The sequence below is a fragment of the Carassius gibelio genome, chromosome B14, assembly GCF_023724105.1.
Source record: "Carassius gibelio isolate Cgi1373 ecotype wild population from Czech Republic chromosome B14, carGib1.2-hapl.c, whole genome shotgun sequence".
In the NCBI taxonomy this organism is placed as follows: Eukaryota; Metazoa; Chordata; class Actinopteri; order Cypriniformes; family Cyprinidae; genus Carassius; species Carassius gibelio.
Genome location: NC_068409.1, coordinates 21,990,753 through 22,008,716, shown reverse-complemented (window position 1 = coordinate 22,008,716; position 17,964 = coordinate 21,990,753). Strand labels below are relative to the sequence as shown.

The 17,964-nt window shown below is 37.8% G+C and overlaps 1 long non-coding RNA gene across 6 annotated transcripts in view; it reads right to left on the bottom strand.

Annotated features, from left to right (window-relative positions):
- Positions 1–17,513, bottom strand: part of LOC127971724 (uncharacterized) — a 69,418-nt gene extending 51,905 nt beyond the window's left edge. Inside the window, exons 1-4 of one of the 6 annotated variants that reach the window (XR_008156899.1) lie at positions 17,168–17,511; positions 16,943–17,051; positions 13,678–13,803; positions 8,612–13,592 (exon numbers count right to left, since the gene is read on the bottom strand). This is a non-coding gene — a long non-coding RNA (uncharacterized LOC127971724). Of the gene's footprint in view, positions 1–1,996; positions 2,060–8,611; positions 13,593–13,677; positions 13,804–16,942; positions 17,052–17,167 lie in introns of those variants that run through there. The other 5 variants (XR_008156900.1, XR_008156901.1, XR_008156902.1 and 2 more) reach the window with 5 other exon arrangements.
- Positions 17,514–17,964: the final 451 nt, after the last annotated feature.

Genomic DNA, 17,964 nt, shown 5'->3' with positions numbered 1-17,964 from the left:
AACGAAAGCCAGGAGACAAACCCGTCCAGGGTACTATCCTCTGTGAAAAAAACACAATGTCACACTTTGAGCAGAAAAAGACTCGCTTGGCGTCTGTTAATGTGCATCGTGCAGGTAATGTTTTTCTCCTTTTCTCTCGTGAGGAGAGGCCAGTGTCGCTGCCATGTGTGCAGTTAGAGGCCGCCCTGGCAGCAAGCACTGCTCGCACTTGCATCAATTACAGCGGATGGGCCTGACAGCTGTAATTACATACCTCAACACTGATTATGTGCGGTCTGTCATGGAGACCAGCAAGGCACCTATTTTCATGCACTCGTTTAAGCAGTCAGTTGTCAGGGCAAAGTGGCAAAGCAGGAACGGCCCTCGACAAGGAGGAGGAAGGGAGGGAAAGTGGCGGGGATGTAGCTTGCGTGGAGTCAAGTAAACCCCCGCCGCATCGGTCTTGGCAAGATCTCCTGCTGCTCAGGGCAGTAATAGCTACTGCATAAAGAGCCCATGTTATTATTGTCACAATAGTGGAGGGCTCATAGGAAATTGGGGTAGACCTGCTCATTGATGCTGTTGTCTTCTCTTCGACACAAAGCAAAGACCTGTGCACAACCAATTTAACAGGAAGTTGTCAATAAGACTCAACCTAGTATTTTAGACAGTATCGAGTGTTAAGTGTCACAATGATACAGATATGGCTACATTAGAGGAGGAAATGAAGGAAAGTAAACCTGGCAGTAAGGGAGAAAAAAAATTATATAGAGATCACATGCACAGCTGATGCACTGAGCTCACTGAATCGATTCCAGGGAAAATCAAATATGCCATTAATATTTAATTCACTGTCTAAGCAAGTTAAATGCATTGGCGATCACATGATAAAATAGTGAGCTTTTTTTGTTCGCAAGCTCAACCTGAAATTAAGACTGGAAATGGAAGCGGCAGCGCTCCAACATATATCGCGGTTCTGTTTCAGGGAAAGTGAGTTTGAATTTTGGCTCGGGTCCTTGCTGATCCCATCCCCCTACCTCTCTCCTACTTCCTGTCTGCATACAGTACTGTTGTGCATAAATAAAGGGAAAACACCTAAAAAAAAAATATATATATATATATATATATATAATAATAATAAAAAAAACATGGTCATATATTGGATTAAATTCAATCACTCTCGAGCACTAGTCTTTTAAGAGAGAAAAATCTCCCTGTGCCCTAGCCATGCCATCCTCGCCCTTTTCAAACCCCCATCCCATCCACCCATATTCCAACCCCCAATGCTCGCATTAAAAGCCTGGCCATTCCAGCTGTGAGTTTGGGCAAACAGCCAAAATGTCTGGCAAACAAAATGGAAATCTCTGAAACAAATACAGTAACTATGATTTCACAAAGGATTTGGCCTATCCAGAGAAATTATTTCTTCTACAGATGTGATGCCTATGACTCAGTTTTGAATATTGACATCATTTACATAGCTGTCATTGACTGCATTTGCATCTCACAGCCATTATGGTTACATGTAAACATCTTAAACAGTGTTCTTTTATAGGCAAAAAGTCATAAACGGTTTAAAACAAAACCCAGATCTTTGCCCACAACCCCAATTTCATTAGGCAAGTAAACACACTTTACCAGCTTATTCAGCATGCATGTCATTAGCGTTGTAACATCAAAACTGGAGAAAAACACTTTCAAATGGCAGATTTTTGCCTGCATTCGAAATGCATTCAATCGTTAATAAAAAAAATAAAAAATCAATTTTAAAATGAAAGTACAGTATAGTAATCATGAAATCAATCAAAACAACAAAAAGAAAGCTGAAATCATTCTCATTCATATATAAAATTAAGGTCTACAACAGGCAATTAAATACAATTATTTTTTTAAATAAAGTTCACCTCTAATGACTTTTGTGGGAGATCATGAAGAGAGACACCATGTCACAAGCACAAAAACACACTAACAAAACTTGCAGAAGCTGCAGAAGAACATTAAGGTTGGTAAGGCCTACCTGTCCTCCGATTTTAACTTGTTAACTCCCTGGTTACAGGACTTCAAAGAGACAACTGGCCCACTGAAAGACAAATGGGAAGAAAATGTGTTAGAACAGTGAAGCTAAAGCCATCTGCATAACTTTGTCTTGTTTAAACATCACATTTCAGGAGGTCTGGGTGTTTACATGACTTGATTTCAATGAGGAGATCTTAAGGTAACATTTTGCTCACACAAGGACAAGTATTTTTGAGTGCTGGTATTTCCTCGTGACTGGTTACGATGTGTTTTCAATATACTCTATTATGCCATTTCTGAATTTCTGCAAACCATAATAAGCAAATGTCTGCTTATAAAGCTCTCAGTCTTCAGTCAATTCAACAGTGTGAGGTGTGAGTGCTCCCTTTTCAGTGACCTTCAAAAGCTTATTGATTTCTGCGAATACAAAAGTGGCCACTCATACCCTAAACTCTCAACCGCAGCCGCTTTCTCCCTTAAAACCTCCAAAGCTGTAATCACGAAAGTAAAAAAAAAAAAACAGACTGTTTTGCTCCAACAAACAACAAACAAAAAAACACCTAAGTGAGAGTGTGCATCGCTATTTGTCCGAGCACATTGTGAAGATAATGGCATTTAATCAACCCCCAACCAGACTTGTTCCACACACCCGGGCTTACAAAGACCGTCCTCCAATAATAAGCGGTCTAGTCCTTGGCTTCCAGGCCTTTTTCATATTGCCTATCGACATGTTAGATTAAACAAAATTTCACATGTCAATTAAATGAGTGTTGCCCGGGTGATTAGCAGATCTCACTAATTGTCTCCCTCCTCCTCTGCCATAATTTTCCACATGGACGAACAGGAAAGAGGGCTTTGTCCAACAGGGCCCCCATCAAGCATGTCAGAGATGGTTCTTTACATCCTCCTCCACTTCTTCCCATTCTCCTGGGGAGAAGCCGATGAAGAGTGGGATGAGGTGGGGAGGAGTGGAGATGAGATTGGAAAAGGGAGGGATTGGATTCACTTTTCAGGGCGACCCCGTTCAGTTTGGGGCATCCCGCTGACATGGTGCAGTGAGAACGCAAACAGTGGGTCCTGGTCGCCTGACGCACGGCCCCATTCACACACACCCACACGTGCACCCTCACTGATAATTACCCAGCCGGCCCCCAGAGACAAGACGTCCACAAAGACTGGGCCACTAACAGTTTTAGACAAGGGCCAAGGCACTCCCAAGGTCTTCCTCTTCCACATATTATAAATTCTTTCTTCTCTGACATATGTTTGTTTTCCTTGCCTTAATGAACATGTTCTCTGGATCTACCTCACATTTGGTCCGTCACATCAAAGGAGTGTCTGGTTGGCTTTGGTGGATCCAAGAATATGGAAAACAGTTTGTTCTTGCTCTAAAATAGTAGCAAATATATAGGCTAAACTATGCATTTCTGTTGCCCAGTTTCACTCCATCATAAACTTGTTAATAACAAATAACAAGCACAAACAAGATTGCTTCCTCGAATTCTGATGCTAAAAAAATGTCTGCCATCCCATTTATCCCAAGGGATTGTTAAGACAAAAAGGAAAATTGTGATCATGATTTAGTCACATTTATGCTGTTCATGCAGAACACAAAAGAAAATTATTTAAAGACTGCTGTGGTTCAAACCTGGATCCCACTGACATTCACAGTAAGGAAAAACATTTTTTTTTTAATCTTTTTTTTTTTTTAACAGAAGAAATAAAGTCATACAAGCTTGGACCAAAATGAGGATGAACTACCCATTTTAATGTGCCTGAGCAACACTGAACCAAAACCAATGCCATCAGTTTGTGTGCTGTGAAGGAAAACCTGTCTGAAAACAGTAAGTGTTTTTGTAATTACGTGAAAATGCAAATAATGCATATTATTTTATTATTATTATTTAAGCAGAACAAGTTAATTTTATAGTAAACAACATAAACATGCAAGGACAAATCAAGTAAACCTGAAATACCACGTCAAATCCCTCAGTATTTGTTTGTGTACAAATATATTTTGTACCTTAAAACGCTCCTATAGTACAGCTGTCCTTCAGTCACAAAAGACATTTTTGTTTTAATAACAGTGTTGGGGAAAGTTACTTTTAAAAGTAATGCATCATAATATTGTTTTACTCTAAAAAAGTAACTTACGTTACTCATTTACTTTTTATGGAAGATAATGCGTTATGTTACTTTTTAAATCTGGCCAGGCTTGCTTTTTTGATGAAGGATATTTGTGTCATATGACATATTTAATAATTGCAGGTTTGCGTCATATTCTGAGCTTGCATTTCCCTGTTTTTATCCATTTAGAGGAATACTAAATCTGCGTTTTTGTGAGTGAGATGAGTAAATGCAAGTTCACATTTAGTCTAGAACTACAGTAACATCATGTTTACACGGCACACACAACGCCTCTGCACTTTCTCCTGATTTCTCTCAACATGAGGACAGGAGACTTGGCAGTCAATAAATGGGAAAACAAAGTAACTTGCGTTTTATACTTTTTAAAAATGTAAAACCAGTCCTTTCTTTTCAATTAAAACTGTGTTACTTTAATTACTTGAAAAAGTGATCCGATTATGTGACTCGCATTACTTTTAATGCATTACTCCCAACACTGCGTTAAACCCAACCTGACTCAAGTTTTCCCAATTTTACTGAAGTGATCACACTCTCTTTGCTTCATTCTCTCCTCTAAGTGAATAAGGATTCTGGTCAAAGAGGACATAGCCCTGTTTGCACTGCACTTTCTCAAGTGTACGTAATCGAAATTGTGTGCCATTGAGTCCAAATTTGCTGGAAGTTTCATTTAAAAGAAGTACAAAGAATTGGCTGCATGGTCTACTTTTTGTGCTGAGGCAGCAGACCATAGGACTAATAATAGATGAGGGGAATCTCACATCTGAGTCTACCTCACACACTGAACGGCGGCGGGAGAAACATGATGGGCATGAGTGTGACATTCATCCGTACTCTAAATTCATTCACTCAAAAATCACGCTCGCTCTCCCTCCTTCTTTTACACACTGCATTTTCCCAGAGGCCTGCATTATGTATGTGTAAGTGTGTGTGTGTAGGTAGTGAGTGCCAGGCTGTGTCACATGTAAGTGCTCATGCATAAATGTGTGTGTGTGTGTGTGTATGAGTACAAAAGAAGCAGTCGACACAGACAGTATCTTGAACAAATCTCAATGGAGAGTTAAAAGACCGTTTCTGAATCTGATTATACCAATGAATTCTCTTCTCCTCACATTACTTTCCACATGAACACGTAAAATGAAAATGTGACACCTACTACTACATTTGTCCTAAAAATGCCATAGTATACCATTAGTGCTAGTGCCCTTAAATTATTCAGAACACTGCTTAATCTCCAAGTATGAAGTGAGTTTAATTTATTCTATTAAATGTTGCTAGTCTACAGTTTTTACATTTCCAACCTGTAAAATTAGTGATTAGTCATTTGACTTCTTATAGATACAATCAGACAAAATAAAACCATCTATTTAATTTTGATTAATTGTTTTACTTATTTTTTAATTTAAGTAGTCAATACATCTGGTAGAGCTATTATTTGATTATATGCATAATTTCTTGAGAAACTTTCTTTAACATTTAAAAGGATACTATGTCAAAGTTATCGCTTTCCTTATTCAAACTGATGTTTTTTTCCATGAATATATTGTTGACCTGAAGAATGGACGCTATATCATATACTTGGAGAATTATGAGCTATATGACCTCTTATCAGCACTAGGGGTGTGACAATACACTTAGCTCACAAGATGAGACAAAATACAGATACTGTACTTGGTTCACTAGAACAAGACAGTATTTTAATACTATTTTTAAGACATTCTCTATGAGAAAATATTTGTCTTAATTACAAAAAGTAAAACAATGCAGTTATATTTTGAAATATTTTAACTAATTTAGGGTTGTGACTAATGATTATTTTGGTAATCAAGTAATCTACTGATTATTTTGCAAATTGAGTAATCTGATATTTTTTGGCAACACAAATAGACCTAAGTGAAAACCAGGCTTTAGTATGACTATTTATATATAAACTACCGATTAGACAATAATAATTGGCTACAATAAAATATCAAAACCTTATTGAACAACACTATTAAGATACATAATGCAATATGCCTATACATAACCAACTTAAGTACATTATGTATTTGAACAAATACATGCAAAGGACAACAATGGCCTGGTGATGTTTCACCTTACAGTGTTATTAAACAATGTAATATTTGGCCCCATGCAAACTCAGAAACCTTTATACTGAAATTGTGATGTACAATAAATGGCATATTTAGAAACAGGTTGAAGTATTCTCATGTGTTGACAAAGGTTTATAAATAATTTACGTTACAAATCTATTGAGATAATGCACACTGTTTTCCCAGATGAACATTAAGCAATTCAAATTCACAGCATATGCAGAGGAAGAGTTTAGCCCCATTCACACATACAGTCTTCACTGGTAAATTACCGGTAAGTTATCATTAAAAGATCATGTGTCAACAGGACCTTTTCAAAAATCATAAAATCATATCATTCTTATGGAGATGACATGATTACTCTGAACTGTTTACAAAGCTCCGCTGTTTTTTAAATTAGTTTTCCTATATAAATATGCGTTAGATGGACATCTTTGACCATTTGGCCTCACAGCTTTTTCAACGTGTCGCACTTCTCCATTAATCAGGGCTGCGGCTCTGCAATTGGATACTATTATGCTCGTCTCGTATTTATGAGAGCAAAAAATTCTGATTGTCTAGTAATGTTAGTTTGGTTGAGACCATTGGCAGGCGAACTCATGAACTCGAAAGTGATAAACAAGTTTTTTTTAAATGTAGGATTATTATATTAATTTTTCCGCAGACAAACGCTACGCACCGGAGATCTGGCACAGTGCCAGATAACTTTAAGCCCAGCAGACAAGAGGGGGACGGCATCGGGTGGGGATTTGGGGGGGGGGGGGGGTTCTATGGCAACACTGAAGTTCAAGTCCCACCGTGTACTGGAGGAAGTAGCAGAGCTCTGAGGAGTTCCATCCATACAGCACGGGTAGACCCTTTGTTGGGGTAGACTGCATGAGACATGTTTTACTGGCTCAGGAGGACTGGCCATGTAATATTAAATAAATCATGGACACAGGCTCCTGAGGGACAGGGCTGTAAAGTGCTCTGGACAGGACCCCTAATGTCTAGAAGGGGTTTGTCCTAGACTCGCACTAATTTGACACAGCAAAGTAATCTGACAAAACTGTGGGGCTTCGTAACTTTGTCACAATGTGTAAGGGCCCTTGTATTTAAGGATGGCTGCTTTCACAGTGGAGTTAATTAAGGTACAGTTTAACACAAATTGCTGAGGACAGAACTTAATAGATGGCCTTGAGGGTCAGAGAGCCGCCTTAAGCCGTGCAATCTGAACTGCCAGTCTATAAGTCTATAACTTAACAGAGAAGCCATTCAGTGTTCTGCCCCAATATGTATCAAAGCAAACTTAGAAAATAGAAAGAAATGTTATGACTAAGAGACTTTAGAATAGATTCCATCAATACAGCAGATCAATACAGACTCTTACCTTTCTCACAGCTCTGACACACTTGATATGTCATGTGCGGGCAAGTGCAGTGAGTCTCACTCAAAAGATAACATAAAAAGAAAGTCAGCTTTCAACATCTGACAATGATTGTAAATGATATGCCTCTTCAACAATAGGAAAAGTCTACTCCCCTCAGAATACCACTCATGAATGGAATCAGAATCTAAATTCCATCAAAGACAAACACCCCATGCCACCTGTGACAAAGACTATAACAAGGTCAAAATTTTAATATTTTTTTAAAAATTCTGTTTATCCTTCCAAAGGCAAACATTCTTAAGGCAGACATCAGAGCATTTCGTGAATCAATGGCTTCTCGTCTATATTCAAAGAATAAGGAGTGTGTCCAGGGGCTAAATTAATATTTTGGAGACCAATATAGTATATACACACTATAAAAAAAACATACTGAGTGGACTTTATACAGTTTTACAATTACATTTTATTTTTGATTGTTAATTATATGTTTGATCATTTTTCTTTTCAAAGAAAAATAAACTATATTATATTATAGCATGGACTTTCATAATACTTTTATAAAGTTTTTACAACATTTTATATTATTACATTTTTTAGATTGATCATTTATAATAATATAATATAATATAATATAATATAATATAATATAATATAATATAATATAATATAATATAATATAATACCAAGACTTATTTGGTGAGCTTAAGTAATATTTTATATAAAAATAAAATGTACAGCTGTTATGTATGTAGCCTTTTTATGTATGTATTTGTGTGTTTATTTATTCATTCATTTAATTAATTCATTTATTCATTTTTTTATTGATCATTTACATTTAGCCTTTTTTAATAAAATAAAGTAACAAATATTTAAAAGTATTAAAGCCATTTTAAAATATATTTTTTATAGCGTATTTAATTAACTCCGTATCCAAATGTTTAGGCTCAATTTAACCCCCGAATGTACCATGAAATAAATATGCTATGCCAAAAGAACCACAAAAGCTACTAAATACATTTATTTCAGAAAACAACATATTTTGGTACAACAGGATTTTTTTTTTTCATTTACAATCATTTAAAAGAAAGGACTTATTAAAAACTCTAAGAAGACCAAGGTCTTGTAAGTGAATGGGTCCCAGTCTAAAATGGTTAGGGGCCCAGTCTATGCCCTTGTCTTGTCTCTGGGGGCCGATTAGCTAATCACCACTGAGAGATGTCTTATTAGAAGCTCTCATCACTATTAAACAACAACTGCTTTGTTTGATTCAACATGAACACAGGTCAGGAGATATCAGGTGTGAATTATGAGGGGCTAAAAGGACAGATTGGAAATGAAAACTGTATTGCAGCTGTCAAGGGTCTGCAGCTGGCCTTGTCACTACAGCTCTTAACGACCATACATAATCAGTTTTGGGTCACATGATGCAGTACACACAAATAACACTCAAAGCCCATCCAGTCAGAGCCAGCATCCAATGCTGTTAGTCTTCGTGATGTGGTGTGCCTTACTTGTTAAGCCGTGATTTATAAATGCAATCACAACACTGCTTGACACAAACAGACATTATAGGTTCTGGTTACACCGAGTATTAACAGCAGCCTCAGTTGATTTGTTCACAGCGGACGACTACATTTACATTGAATCATTTAGCATTTAGCAACTGAGACATATTACTGTTTACAGCAGGTATTTATGCTCCCAGAACAAAAAAAAATGTACAAACGCTGTCACTGAGATGGTCAAAGGATACGAATATCTGTATATTTAGATACTAATACTAGTACAATTTAGAGGGATGGTTCAACCAAAAATGAAAATTTTGTCATCATTCACTCACCCTCAAGTTGTTCCAAACCTGTATGAATTTCTTAATGGTGCAAGAAGATAAATGAAGTGTGTTGTTAACCAAACAGTCACTGGTTGCCACTCTCGCCCATTTGGGGGAAAAAAATATCAAGTCAATGGCTACCAGCAACTGTTACCAAAATTACCAAGTAGAATCAGAAGAAAGAAATTCATATAGCCCTAAGTTTGGAACAACATGAACAATACTTTTAACTACGGATTTGTAAGGGACTGGCACAGCAGCTTTTTTCCCCAAGAGTGTACATGTGTCTCATATGTGACCTCCTGTTGAATCATATTTCAAAGGGAGGGTCTCTGAATTCAAAACTACATTTAAGACTTATACATCAGTGTATCATCATGTTCAATTGTTTCAAAAAGGATAGTTGATTCCAAAGTGAAAATTGCATCAATATTTACTCACCCTCATGTTGTTTCAAACATGTATGACTTACTTCGTTTAGAAAAAGGAAATTGAAAAGAGAAAAGAAAATAGTCAATAGAATGAAAATCCGAATGATTTAATGTGGTTTTGGACATTTAGACTTTCATTATAGGAACAAAACATATGAACCATTCCTTATCTTTGGTTTGGTTTGGAATGACGTGAAGGTAAGATCACAGAATTTTAAATTTTTGCATGTATTATTCCTAAAACCCTTTAACTTAGGGTTCATTTTCAGTAATGAGTAGAAGGTGAGAAGACTGGCTTTGACTGCTGTGATTTAAAGAGCTTCACAGAAGAGCTTTGTCTTCAGGTGTTATGACTGTGTAAGAATACAAGTTTTCAAGTTCATCCTGGCTAACCTGACTACCTGTACTCAAAGTATGAAGCCAGTCCTGATGCAGTCAAACTAAGACAGCAAAGCAGCCGTTTACATTGCAAATGCACCATAAAAATCCTATTTGAGGAATGGAGAAGGAGAACCAACTGACTTTGTTGGCTTGCAGCTGTAAAGCAATGTCAGACTCAAGTTTCCCTGACCATGAGAAACAGCCCCAAATGCACCCATCTATGGCGTCCCCCCACCACCCCTCACTGCCTGCTGCTCCCTGGGGGGATCACCACCTCCTGACCTCCTCTACCGAAGGGTCAAAGGGAATTTAACAGAAGGCTCCCACATTCCTCCAAGGTGATAATTGCTGTTGCTCTCTACAGGGGGCCATCAGGCAGTGGGTAAACAGGAGGAGCTTAAAAAACTCACCTACTCCCCTCCCCTCACACAGCATCCCGTGGATGACACACATGAATTATGGCATCAGCCGACAGTGTGTCGACAGCGACACCAGTGCAGCGTATGTTTTTTACAGCCCTCGCAAGTGTGCAGCTGTTAGCCTCAGTGTAAACAGCAGACCCACTTCACACCTTCAGTCAGACGTCTCCAAGCACCTCCTATGCTAATAAGATTTATTGAAAATTTTTAAACTGAACCCATAATAAAACAAAACATCATGGCGGCTTAATTAGTCCTCTTCATCATCTATACCCCCCACTCTGTTGTCTCTTAAGGAGAAGGCCTTGGAGGGATCTGATGGATGGACTGTGTCAGGGATGAGACCTCCCTCATTAATTTAGGACTGAGGCACTGATCCTCTCATGTGGACATGAGCCATGATAATGCGCAACTGAGATCCAAAATTAACTTTCTGCCACACCTGCCAATGACAGGTGAATAAAGATAGTTTATCCACTGCAGATATGTCCAACTGGCCATGAAAGTATGTATGTATTGTTATTATTTTTAATAAATGTAAAAAAAAAAAATTAAATGCACTGTCATCCCTATAAATAGGGGTAAAACAAATGTTCCCACAACTTCACATTACTCTAAGCACCCCCAAAAAAAAATACAAGTACAAAAGAAGTGAAATTAAAATTCTAGCTGACCAATAAGCAATAACTATTTTAATGATGATGCCTGATATTCAAATTCTTTATTATTTTGTGCAAACTAAAATTAAAACAATAAAATAAACCTTTAAATGTTTCAAGTGAATTTAGGCAACATCGCAATGTTATATTATACAGTTCGACATTATAAAATACATTATACATATTGGATCTTTATTTTGAGATTTGCTGAAGATTATACCGAACATTGTTATTTAATTATTGGTGTTTTTAAACTTTCAGTGAGAGGAAAGCAGATGTAATGTTAATGTAAAAATAGGCAAAATAATCAAAAACAAGTTAAATACCTAATACTGATTTATTTTTGTTAAACATCTGTTAATGTCAACCAATATAAAACATAGTGACTCTTAACTTGAACAAACAAATCTTCATATTTCAAGCAATGCAACATGATTCCCCATTAAGAAGAAATAATTGCTTCTGCCTGCTGCAATGATTATGATGAATATACATAGCCAAATACTTCTCTAGCCTTGATACAAAAGCTCATTACTCAGACAAAATTCTTTGTGAATTTTATATGTATTAATATTTCCTAATTAAAACACCTGATTCAACTCAACTGCTTGTTTGTGTGTTAAATATGGAGACATAAAACATTCTGGGAAGTGGTCCCGAGGACTGGAGTTGGGAAGCAATGACTTTGGGATGACATGGTAAAGCGTTTCTCCACCCCAAAATGAAAACTGTCATTAATCAGTCACCCCCATGTCATTCCAAACCCCTAAAAGCTTCGTTCATCTTCAAAACACAATGTAAGATATTTTGGATGAAAACCGGGAGGCTTGTGACTGCCCCATAGACTGCCAAGTAAAATACACTGTCAAGGTCCAGAAAAGTATGAAAGCATCATTAGAATAGTCCATCTGCCATCAGTGGTTCTGGGCCATCAGTTTATGGGACAGTCACAATCCTCCCAGTTTTCATCCCAAATATCTTAAATTGTGTTCTGAAGACAAACTAAGATTTTACAGGTTTGGAACGACATGGGGGTAAGTTATTAATGACAATTTTCTTTTTGGAGTGGAGTATACCTTTAAGAACAGCTTTTTCAACACAACTTCAAGTGACACGTGAAAACTATTTGACTTCTAAAGTTCCTAGCATCATTTTAACTACATACCGATTACAAATCTTCAACAAAAACCAACAATTCCTCCGGTACAGCATCTGATATCCCATAAACGATTATAGACAGCAAACTCTGGTTAAGAACAGCCTGTCTTTGGTGTTTGGTTAAGGCTATTACTTTTAAGGGGAAAGGAAGACATTTTCTTGTCTGCTCGACATTTCCTGGCCTGTGCCCACATGTGGTTTCCCCGAGCCACACAGTGAGGCTTTGGGGGTAATAAAAGCAGAGGTGGTGATTAAGGAGCAGGAATAATGGCCTCCACAAAACCTGGAATGCGTTTAACTGCCACGCCAACCCGGGAATCATTCAGGGCCCAGCTCCATTAATATCTGCCATTATTCAGCTTTTCCAGGGCAGATGCATTTTTGACTTATTAGGCTCTGCAAAATACGGTCATTAGCTTAGCGGTATTACAAAACCCTAACAGGGCATAAAAACAAAGAGAAGTGCATAATCTCTGGAACCATATAGGACAGTATCAATGTATTGTGTGGCAAAATCATATGAGTAAAAAAAAAAAGTAAGTAATCATGAAAGGCCACTTTTAACCTATAACCAAACCAACCCTAAACTTACCTTCAATGAAGTCTAAGCAGATCATACAAAAATCTACAAGTGAGATTGTATGAATCCATTCAAATTCATCAACTCACCAAACTGTGAAAGAGTTATGAACACGAATAAGAATGTGTGTGTTTCACTTGATGAACACGTAATATTGTCCATCAAGGCAAGACAAGCCATTCACAGGTTGTCTAGTGCCTACTAATTTTTGTCAAGCCGTGCTTCTGTTATGCTTTGCTAACCTGCCTACTGATTTAACCTTGTTGAATTTTGTGAGTCCTCTATAAATCCTGGATTAGGGAGGACAAATGTCACAGAGACTCTCACTCAAAGACATCCTCCATGTGACTGTGTGCTCAGCACACCCAATCCCCATCACTTTCCTCATTACATGCACTTCATGGCTCCTTAAGGCTCCAGGTTTTATCTGGGATTTCACATTTCTCCTTTCGCACTTGATATCCCCAGCCCAGTAACTTGCAATCAGGACCTGGCTCAGGGATCCAGAGCTGCAGAGCGGCACCTTGATTTCTGCAAAGTACCAATGGTAGAGTTAAGCCCTGGTAATTGCAGGTCAAAAATACACTTCTGGCCTCCACCCACACAACACACTGACCTGAGCTAATGGTTAGAGTGTGGGAGAAATGACGAGGGTTTGCATTTTATCTGCTTGTTCAGTTGTTCCTCAACGTGCCAGGGTAAAGGGATCCGTGTGTGCATCGGATGTCTGTTGAGTATGTGTCTAATTGAGAGGTAAGCAAAAAAAGTTTTGTGCCTTTAGAAAGTTTCCAATAAATATCCTGCTCTTAATTTTAAACACCTGCCCATAAACCTCTGAGGAATGCTAAATAAAACCAAAGCTTTCAGAGAAAGCCTTCTGTCTGGCTCTCACACCAAGACAGCAGGATTTGTAATGGCTGTAACTAAGATTAAGCAGTTCAGGCTGGACCGGAAGTGCAAAAAAAAAAAGGTCAATGCACTGGTACATGCTTCACAGTAGGGATGTGCACAAGTAATCAACTATTTGACAACTTGTCTGCACTAACAAGTCAACTGGTAAGGTCCTGTCCCAAATGATGCTCTAAGACACTGTGTCCACATTTTGGTGATGCACAAAAATGATGGCTGAGGGCGGCTTGTGAACAACAAAACGCAGGTGCTCACAAAAGGACACTATGGTATCGTGGACATACACACATCAGCCATTGTAGGTACATAAGTGTGCAATTTGGAATGAGTCCTAAAAGCAATCTTCAAAATGTTTCACTTAAATTAAAATTCTAAACCTGGCTTCCTGTCATCTCTATACTGTTCTATATACTATATATATATATATATATATAAATGCTAAAAAATGTAAAGTTAACAAGTTTATATATTCACATTAAACAATGTATAATATAAGCATATATTTAAAAAATATGCACTCACACATATGCGTCTATGTATACATACTGTATAAATGTATATATACATATATATATCCACATGGTATATTGTATAAGCATATAACATAACACAAAATACATTAATAATTTAAAAATAATTCAATAAGATGCATTTAACTCATGCATGTTTTTTCATAAGAATAATCAATAAAAATAAAAATAATACTAAATAAATAAACTGTACATGTAAATATAAATTGCAGCTATATATATATATATATATATATATATATATATATATATGTGTGTGTGTGTGTGTGTGTGTGTGTGTGTATGTATGTATGTATGTATGTATGTATGTATGTATGTATGCAAGTAGCATGCACACGCATTTTAAAGCATGTAAATATGTAAACATACACACACAAAGAATAAAGAAAATAATAATAATGTGCAAATGTTGTAAGCACCTAAACAAGAGGAAAAAATGAAATAACCACGGAAATCAGGCTTTCTTTGTGTCCACATTCAATCACAAATCACACAGCAGACCTTGTGCACAGCAAAATAGGGCAGGAAAAGGGTCTTGAACTTGCTTTCAATTTTGACCCCCAGGAGGGGGGCGAGGGGTAACCTAGGGGCCGGAGACGGTTCTAATAGACTGCAGCTCTGGTTTCGATTGCCCAAACTCCTGACGCCTTCCGCTGCTGCACCTGTCAGCCGTCAATAGACCCCCTGCCCGCACCCTTTCAGCATGGTGAATATATGGCCATGATGAACGCCCCAACCCAGCTAATTACTGAGACCTCAAAGGCCTAGATCTGCTGCATGCACCACTACTACGCCAAACCAGCCTGCTCTGACCTATGCATCTTATATACACCCTCACACACACGCGTGCGCGTGAACGAACTTACACATGTGGGACACTCGTGAGCAGCACGGCTGATGGAAGCACTATTGCGTGGCAGGAGATTAACAGAGCTGTCTACACGCAAGCATGAATAATACAGTTATCACTCCAGACAGACAGGCAACACAGACAGCAGGTTTAAACTGCAGCTCAGTGCTGAAGCCCTGGCACGACACTGCATCAGATACACACTCTCTGCAAGAGATGATGTGCATGAAGCATCTGTAAAAAAATAAATCAAGATTAGGGGAGACTGGGGCTAGTTGTCACATGCCTGTCTCAGTGAATATAGTATATGGAGTCAATGTTTCATTACACAAATGTTGTCACACAAAAAAACAGTAGTTTTAAAAGTTCGATTCAATGGCCAATTTGGATTATTACATCAACAGAGCAAATTCTTCTGTATTTTGACATACAGCATAATGTAAAGGCTTAATGAAAAATAAAAAAATAAATGTTGGGTGGGGACAATCAGAGCTTGCGGGGACGAGTTTAAGCCGACTATGATTGGTCCAGCATGTCACCAGAAAGAAGTCTGTCATTTCACTACAAGATCAAGTTTATCACATTTTGATGGACAATTATAAAGGCAAAAATAAAGCAAAATAAAACATATGGACAGATTAATTAATCATAATTTATCTATAACCATGGTTTGGAAAATAGACATGAGGATTTAGGTTTTTTTACACACTTGGGCCTAAATAAATAAATAGGTCACTTTGTCACATGTTTTTGTATAGAACATATAAATTAAAACTTATGTTTATTTCAATTAATAGTTTATTATTTTGTATGTAACCTACATTATGTATTTTTCATTATTTTGCAAGCAGTTTTGCATTTCACAATTGTTTCAATGTTTATGTTTCGGGGGGGAACACTATATAAGGTTTTTATGTCATATTGTTATTATGCAAACTCCATATACTGCCAAAACATGCCTCTCCATAGCGACAAAAGGTGTGCAAATTATGGGGGGGGGGGGGGGGGGGGTTATTAAATTATATATTTTTTAAATTACATAAATGATTCAATTATAAATTATTACTAGGTTTGCTGGATGGATGGACAGAGACATCTATTAAAGTATAAAGTAGCCTATGTTGTACAAAAATGACCCTGAGTAAATATATCTCTGTATGAACCATAATCTTTGACACTACATACTTATATTAACTCGATGTTAATATCTAATAGAATTTAGGTTTCCACAAAGAAACATTACGTTGTACCAATGCGTGCGTAATGCACAATATGTCGCGCAAAACATAGCCAATGATCCTCATGTATGCAGTCATGCATGAAGCATGATTTTAAAATGTGTACACCAGCGGGACAATAAAGTCAAAGGCACGTTCCAGACCGACGTGTAATCCCAACAACAACATGAAACACATGACCACGTACGCCGTGGCACCTGATTCGCTCTCATCACAGTGATGCAGGAGCTCAAACATGGATGCGCCTCGTTAACACTTCACAGCGCGGATCGTTGCAGGTGCATCTTCGCATTATCTCGCTACATAAAGTGGGCTCACATTAAAATGTGCTGTAGTGTACACAATCATACCCACATATAACCACGTTTCCATCAACTGTCAAAACTCCAGCATTCACTGTATGTGTTGTCTGTCTCCTCTCTCTGCCCCAGACAGCAGCTGCACCTGCGACAGCACACCGGCTCTGTTCCAAGACAATCCCCCAACATGAACGCATATATTTAGTTGAAGACAATGTTACAGGACTACATATGCCCAGACTACAGAGTGCGACATGTTACGTGTGCCATTGCTGCGTACCGGCGTCCCAGTGGAAGTGTGTCGTCTGCGCTGAACTTGCAGAGGATGAAAGTGATGGTTGAGAAGCGCTCACCCAGCTCAGGTCCTCAGCATCCACTTTCCAAAACTATAGAAACCTGTCTCGAAGCAATCAGTAGGCTACAGAGCAAGTTCAGGGCGTCCCATAGTCACCGTACGCCCTGCGACATATTTTTAGTTTTGACCCGTTGATGTCATTTCCTGTGTGAGTGCCACATACCTTGAGTCGTTTCAAAACCACTAATTGGGAGCAATTTTTCCGCTCGCTTGACCGCGCTGGTCTATAGGTTCAAGCGAGCGGTTATTTCAAAGAAATTCTTAAACAAATCTGTCGGGTTTAGTGTTTTGGAAAAATTTAGTGATATTCAAAATCCCGCTTGATTCGTGCGTCCGCCGACTGTGGCGCATTTACTTTTATATAATCGCAAAAAGATTCATTCGCACTCTATCGAGACAAATGCGTTTACAGGAACTGTTTTCTGTAAGTGACCTTTATTAAAGTGCCCTAAAGGCCTTTCTTAAATATTCTTCTAGAAAGTTTGTTGACAAAAACATGGTGGAATTTTAATCTGTAGCCAACAAAAATCCAATCAATATGTATATGCGATTACAGATTTCATTTAAACGCCTGAACGCCTTGTTTTTGGTATTTATTTTGGCTATTTATTTAAACTTTTATGCTTTATTACCATAGTTGTGTGCTACAAATAAATTTTTTTTTATAAATTGTCGATTACACAGAGTGCTGTTAAACATTCATGTTTGTTTAAAATATTATA